Below are 7,625 nucleotides of genomic sequence, written 5' to 3' on the forward strand. Positions count from 1 at the left end.
TGACCTGGAATTCACTCTGTAGTCTCAGGGTGGCCTCGAACTCACGGTGATCCTCTACCTCTGCCTCCCGTGTGCTGGGATTAAAGGCGTGCACCACCACGCCCGGCTGAATTTTAATTCTTTATATATTTTTTTTGAGGCATGGTGTCACTTTAGCTCAGACTGTCCTGGAACTTGCTATGTAACCCAGACTGGCTCAAACTCATGGTTATCCTCCTACCCTAGCCTTCTGAGTGCTGGGATTTAGGCATGAACCATCAAGCTCACCTGGAAATTTAATTCTCCTATCATGCATGTTAACCAACCATGGTAGTTTTATGACATGTGTAGGTGGAATAGCTACACTGTGGCAAAGGCGATTCTGGACAAACGTGCCACATGACCCCCTCCGTCACCCAGACTCTGTTGTAATTAGGTTAAAGCTCTGTGACTTCCTCCGGCCAATGGACAGTGAGTGAGGGTGATGTCACTTCTGGGTCAAAGCATTTAAAAAGCAATATGATTCCTCATTCCTGTATTCCCTGGAAACAGAAACCTTGGGGCCCTAACCACGCATAAAGCTTATTTGAGCCGTGTTACTGTATGAAAGACAGCTAGCCATCTTTTATTTACAACTTTGTATCTAGCAATAATTTTATTGTATCACTTAAGGCATCATCAAAGACTTAGTCAAATGTTGCAAATGTCAAAATCAACAATTTAGCCATCCCACAATGAAGACATGGAATCAACATAAATACATCCACATTTGGGGGCACTTTTGCAGACTTAACCCAAATGCTTTGTGAAAAATCCAAATATGTTAAGTTCTAAGAATCACAGAATCCACTGAAGATTTATTATTTATTTATTTTTTATTGTGATGGGGGTGAAACAGGGTCGTATGTATCCCAGGCTAACTTGCTACATAGCCGAGGATGACCTTGAACTTCAGATCCTGCACCATCACACCCGGTTTTAGGAGGTGCTGGGGATCAAACCCAGGGCTTCACGCATGCCAGACAAGCATTCTAGCAAATGAAACTCATGCCCACCCCAGTCTGCACTTTGGAGATAGGGCTCCTCTGGGGAAGTGAACTGGCAGGAGCTAAGACTGAGCCTGGCTCATGCACATTTGGACAGGAAATTGTAATTACTGAGGCTGGTGTTGGGACAGTTTAAGGTTAACAGTACCCCCAAGGTAAAAGGCTTTCTTTTGGCTAAATGCAGGAAGTGGTCTTGAACCTATGGGGAAAGAATCGGGGTTTTTCCACTTTGCTAAGTGTCAGAAATGTCAGACGGGAGAACATGGCTTTTTTCTTATCTCCTAAAACCTCTCCAGAGAAGGTGAATAAGTAAGTACTTCCATTCTTATCACTTCCTGGGAAAGGAAGGAATGTAAAAGGTTTAGCTTTTTCTTTTTTTTCCTGAAAGCCTGAGCCCAGACACCCAACAACAGGACTGGCTTAACTCATCCAGCCACCCATCCTGGGGGCTCACAGAAAAGACTCCCAACAGTCGGTCTTGGGGTGGGCTTCCCCATTTCCAGAAACCTCCTCTTGCTGTTTGGGCAAGAGTCCTGCCTGCTCTTAAATTCTGTCTGCAATCTAATAAAATCTTTCTGAACCTTATCCTCTGGTCTGTAGATTTCAATTCTCTGAATACTTGAGACAAGAATCCAGAGGCCACTGACTCAGTAGAATGACCATTGAATTTTCTGGCTCCCTAACTCCTGGGTTATAGCCCAAACAAGAGCCAAGAAAGGGTCTGTTGCTCTAAAAGATACCCCCAAATTCCCTTATCAGTGTGAGCTTAGGGAAAGCAAACCTTGTCAAAGGTAATCACCCTTCCATTTTTCTCAGCCATTCTGAACCTGGCTCTGGCCTGCCACTTGTTGTTTTTTTTTTTTCTTAATTATTATTACTAGTATTAGTATTTTATTATTATTTATTTGAGAGAGAGAGAGAGAGATGGAGAGAAAGGGCATGCCAGGGCCTCCAGTCACTGCAAACAAACTCCAGATGCATGTGTCACCTTGTATATCTGATGGATGGGTCCTGGGGAGTTGAACCTGAGTCCTTTAGCTTGATAGACAAGCGCCTTAACCGCTATGCCACGTGGTTTTGTCCTGTCCCATGCTTCTCTGCTGTCTTCCAGCCACAAAACCCCTTTTAGTTCCCTGCATGTCTTCAGGAGTCGCTTCCTGCTACCCATTTGCATAGACTTTCCCTCCAGTCAGAATGCTTTCCTGCCCTGATCCCTATTTGTGCCCACAACACTGAATCCCCTTTCTTTCAGTGGGGTCCTCCTAAGTGAATTAGACACCCCAGCCTAAAGTCCACCCTGCCCTTTCAGAACATCCATTTACTGACATCACTTTTCACAAGGTTACTATCTCTCTCCTGTGAGAGTTTCTTGAGGGCAATGGTCTGCTCTCTTGTGTTTACCCAGAGAGAGCTTAAAACAGTACCATGCAAAGAAGGTGTTCAATCTTATTTGTTGAACAGCACCATTTAACAGTTTGTTCTGGAAATGAATCAGAAATCAGTGCTGGATAAAGTGGGCTGCACATTTTATTACCTCTTCTTGTGCCAAGCCTGGGAGCATCCCCTTTCCTGCACGGCTCCTGGAAGATGACCTTCAGGGATTCTGCATTGCAGCTGCATGATCTGTCCATTTTCTGGCTATTTTTGCTGTCATGCAGAGAACTACACTTCAATATAGCAAATCACTACCCAGCTCATACCTGGCTAGTTGCCTGTTTTTTGGTTTTTTTTTTTTTGTAAATAAAGTTTTATTGAAACATAGCCAGGACTATTCATTCCCAAAGCAGCAAAGGTTCCTTCCCCACTATGACAGGCAGCTGAGTAGCTGTGGCTCCAACTATCTGACCTGCAAAGACTGAAACAGGACCTTTCCAGAGTGTATACACAGACCGTTAGTTTAAATATTTGAACTCATTCAAGGCGGTTTGCGGGATAGCTGGGGGTGGGGGCCTGTCTAGCACGAGCCCCGGATGTGCCCTCCAGCCCCGCATGAACCATTGCAATGTTGGTACCCGGAGGTGGAGGCGGGAAGGTCACAAGTTCAAGGTCATCCTCAGATATGTAGCAAGGGCAGATTCAAGGGCAAGGCTACATGGCCAGCCCTCCTGAAGTTTTTCAGTCCTATCTGAAGAGTTCTGAGCACACAGCCGAAGCCCTGGATGTCCTTCCTCACCAATGCTGAGCTCTCAGGCACCAACACAGCCGATCGAACCACTTCTTCCATTTTGTGAACACTGTGGGTTGTATTAAAACTCACACACACACACACACACACACGTTGCTCTAGCCCTTCCTACCTCGGACTGTGATCATATCTGGAGACAAGGTCTTATCAGAAAGTGGGTGTCAATGAGTGGGGGACTAAAAGCACAGGAACAGATCACCAGGCTCAATTCTGAGGGGAAATGGGGGGGAAGAACCCCAGAGAAGCCCTCATGGAGAGGCACCTTATTAACCTGAGACCTCTGTACCCCAGATGAAGCTAGATTAACAGTCACATACACCTAAGGGTACTTTGGAGGAGGCTTCCCCATAATTTTGATCACCTCCCCCACTCTATCTAATACTAAAACCTGAGCAAAGTGGGGTGGCTCACACCTTGAATCCAGGCACTCAGGAGGCTGAGGAGCTCCTTGAATTGGAGGGCAGCTTGGGCTGAAGAGTGAATTCCAGGTGGGCCTGAGCTAGCATGAGACCCCATCTCAAAAGAGGGGGCAGACTTGGGGGATGGCTCAGTGGCTAATGGCACCTCTTGTACAAGCAGAGGACCTGAGGGGCCTGAGCCTGTGTAGAACACCTGGACATGGCCCTGCGTGCCTGCCCACACTCAACCCTCCACTCTGGTCACTGCAGACAAGTGACTCCCACCACAGGGAAGTACGTGGGACATTGCAAGGTCACGGACGTGCATATACTACACGCAGTGCATCACACACACACACGCAAAAGCAATAAATAAATACAGGGCTGGAGAGATGGCTCAGCAGTTAAGGCGCACTTGCCTGCACTGCCTAATGCCCTGGTTTTGACTCCCCAGTACCCACGTAAAGCCAGATGCACAAAGTGGTGCATGCATCAGACTTTGCCAGTAAGCACCTTTGACCACAAAGCCAGCTCTCCAGCTCCCCACGTTCAGCTTTTCATGAAGATCCTGGGGATCAAACTTGGGCCTTCTCAGACCCTCAGCCTCACACAGCCAGTCCTCTGCGCCACTGAGACATCTCCCCAGCCCTTTTTAATCTGGGGATTCTGTTCTTTACAGTGCTGGGGAATCAAACCCAGGGCCTGGACTATGCTAGGCCAGGGCTCTGCCACTGAGCCACACCCCTAGCCAAACAACCCCTCTCTTGGACTGCCAGCTTACACCTCTGGGTTTAAAGTTCTGCAAATCAGTGCAGCACAGCAGCTAATACTCAAAATGCAGGGTTAAAGAGGAAAGGCAGTAATTTGCGCCGAAAATGCAACAGGAGATGTGAATCTGAGGAGCGCAGTCTGTCGCTGATTGCAAGTAGAGGCCCAGCTAATTACACAGCTGTAAATACGGGACCAGAAGCAAGAGGGTAATTAGAGGTGACGGGGAGACGGAGCACAGGCAGGTCAGAAAGGACCACAGTGGAAGCGCTACCCTGCCAGAGCACAGCCCCCCAGGGGAGTCGCAGGAAGCACCCCAAGGCTGAGCCTGGAGGAACAGGAAGCTCCCCTCCACCTCTCCTGTGAGCCTGAAGGAATCCAACGGCCAAATCCAGACGGCAGCAGCTAGGAAGGGTGTTTGTTATTGCAACACAGGAAGCGTGCACAATTGCTGTCCAAAGGGGTTTTCAGGTTGTATTCAATCTGGAAGTCTCACCCTTCCTCTTGGAAATGCAGAGACATGCAAACCATTCTCAGCCCTGCAGCTTCCAGGGGCAAAGTCCCTGCCAGTCTCAGAGGCAGATAGATGCCATCCCCAAGTGGCAGCTGAGATGAGTTTCTGCAGAGGTGATACAAGCCCAATGGGTACCCAGAGCTGTAGACTCTGCAGTGAGTCAGGGAAGCTGGCGGAGAGGAGGCGGCGGCGCCAGGTCACTGAAAACCAGGGTTCCCCCGTGCTTTCCAGAGGAGAGATCCTTTCTGCTGGACGCCCCAGACCCAGCTGTCCCCGCAAAGAGACGAATGTGAGTGACCACAGCCTGGGAACACAGATTTAGGTTACCCCCAACTCCATGTCCCAATGCGCTAACCATTTCATGAAGGTTTTGCACTTAAAGGATAAAAAGAAAGTCACAAATCAAGGCACTTTTCAAACACCTTGGCTGACCATCGGGTAGGTAAACGTGGGGGAGTCGGAATCTCCGCCGTAGGTTTCAGATGCTATCTGCTGACATTCCTAGCCCTTGGGGTCCTGGAAGCTGGTGCTCTGTAGTACATTCCAGAAAAGTTGCCCCTAATCAACTGATAGTCAGGTAGACGGCAGGTCAGACACAGAGATGGGCAATAAATGGCTATGGAGGGGCCAACAGTAGCCCAAGGTGAGCTGGCTCGGACCTTGCCACAGGCCGTCTCGCTGTGATCACAGGATTTCTCAGTCCACTCAGCTGCATCAGAAGTAGGAGCAGCAGATGCAGGGCTTTTCTGGGCATGTTTGTTCACACTTTCTTTTTATTTTATTATTTATTATTTATTTACTTTTACCTTGTCACACCAGCGATCGAAGTCAACAGCACGTGTTGCCACTTCACCCAAAAGCGGTGTTTTCACTCTGTGCTCTGTGCCTGCTTGACGACTCAATGAGTCATTAGCAAAAGGCACACTGAGTACTTTTAAAATATTTTTATTTATATTTATTTGACAGAGAAAGAGTGGGAGAGAGAGAGAGAGAATGGGCGTGCCAGGGCCTCCAGCCACTACAAACGGAACTACAAACGGAACTCCAGACGTGTGCGCCCCCTCGTGCATCTGGCTAACGTGGGTCCTGGGGAATCGAGCCTGGGTCCTTTGGCTTTGCAGGCAAGTGCCTTAACCTCTAAGCAGTCCTTCCAGCCCACCACTGAGTGATTTTAAAAAAACTTGCTTTGGCAAAGAGGAATGAGTTTGAAGTTGGCTAAGAAGTAACAGGGTGAGGCAGAAATGGGGAGCAAAGTGTGGTGACCCATGCCTGTCACCCCAGCACTCAATAGGAAGACACAGAAGGACAACTATAAACTTGAGGCGACTCCAGTCTACATAACAAGCTCCAGGTTACAGGCTAGCCAGGGCTATGTACCAAGATGGCTAGGAGAGAGGTTGAGAGAGGGGGAAAGGGAGAAGATGGTATCAAAATAAAAGAGGGGCTAGTTGGAAAGAAGGGATTTGGTAGAGAGGTGACAGAGGAAGAGGGACGAAGGAAAGGCTGGGAGGGAATTATGATCACTGCGTATTGTGTACATGTATAGAGACTGTCAATAAAAAAAATTTTAAAAACAAAATAAATAAACCAGCCAGGCGTGGTGGCATATGCCTTTAATCCTAGCACTTCAGAGGCTGCAGAAGGAGCATTGCCATTACTTCAAGGCCAGCCTGGGCTACAGAGTGAGTTTCAGGTCAGTTTGGGCTAAAGTGAGACCCTGCTTCCAAACAAACAAACAAAAAAGGATAAGAAAGAAAGAAAATGGGGAGAGAGAGAAGAGGAAGGATGGCTGGTTTCCACTCCGGTTTTACGAGTGAAGGACTAAACCATAGAAGCCTTAAGCCCCACATGTGGCCAGTCTGCAGCCCCGAGTCCTGCCGCCCCCCAGGCGTTTTTGAACTCCAAGTCGAGCAGCTGTGCGTTCTCGTGGTCCAAGAAGAGCGCACGGAAGACCTGCGCCGGGTTCGCTCTGAAATACTCCATCCTTATCTCTGGCTTCCTGCCCTCGGGCCCTTGGCGGGCATGTCATCTGGTGTGAACAGTTGACAGAACACCAGACCACAAGAAGCTACGCTTTGCATTTGCACGGAACCATTCCAGTGTAAGAGGCAGGGTGCGTGGGGGGAGGGGCTTGGAGAGGATGGGCAACAATATAGAGGAAAAGTAATATTAGAGGGGTTGGGGAAACGCTCTGGGCTGGGATGAAGTCATTTCCTTAGCCAGACCTGACTAAGAGTTTTGCTATTTTTCCTAATAGGGAGACAATGGAAGTTAAATGACACCAAGTGTTACTAGAAAGTTACTGTCTTTGTCGGTGACAGAAGACTACGCACTGAGTAATGCCGAACAAAGAGAAGTTTATTGGTTCAGAGTTCTGATGGCCCAGAAGTCCAACGTGGAGGGACCAGCGCCTCCCGAGACCCTCTGTGCTGCATCGTACCAAGGAAGAAAACGTCACAAGGCCAAAGTGCACAGGGGGTGGGCAAGACTCCTCCTTTTATTAGGACTTCACTCCTGAATTAATGGCATCGGGATCCAGGCATCCAAGCCCTCAGAGGGGCGGGGGCAAGAAGAGCAGAAGTTCAATCTCATCCTTGGCCATAGCGCATGCTCAAAATCAGCCTGGGCTACACAAGGCAAGTGTGATCCCTGAGTTCTGAGTTCGAATCCACAAAACCTCACATAAAAGCCAGGCACTGTGGTGGGCAGCTGGAATCCCAGGGTGCCTACAAGTG

At 48.6% G+C, this 7,625-nt stretch overlaps 1 non-coding gene across 1 annotated transcript; it reads right to left on the bottom strand.

Annotated features, from left to right (window-relative positions):
• Positions 1 to 5,695: 5,695 nt before the first annotated feature.
• LOC123456152 lies at positions 5,696 to 5,831 on the bottom strand. Its single transcript, XR_006634366.1, has one exon. It is a non-coding gene; the product is annotated as a small nucleolar RNA SNORA21 (small nucleolar RNA).
• Between the last annotated feature and the right edge of the window lie 1,794 nt (positions 5,832 to 7,625).

Source organism: Jaculus jaculus, chromosome 19, assembly GCF_020740685.1.
Source record: "Jaculus jaculus isolate mJacJac1 chromosome 19, mJacJac1.mat.Y.cur, whole genome shotgun sequence".
In the NCBI taxonomy this organism is placed as follows: domain Eukaryota; kingdom Metazoa; phylum Chordata; class Mammalia; order Rodentia; family Dipodidae; genus Jaculus; species Jaculus jaculus.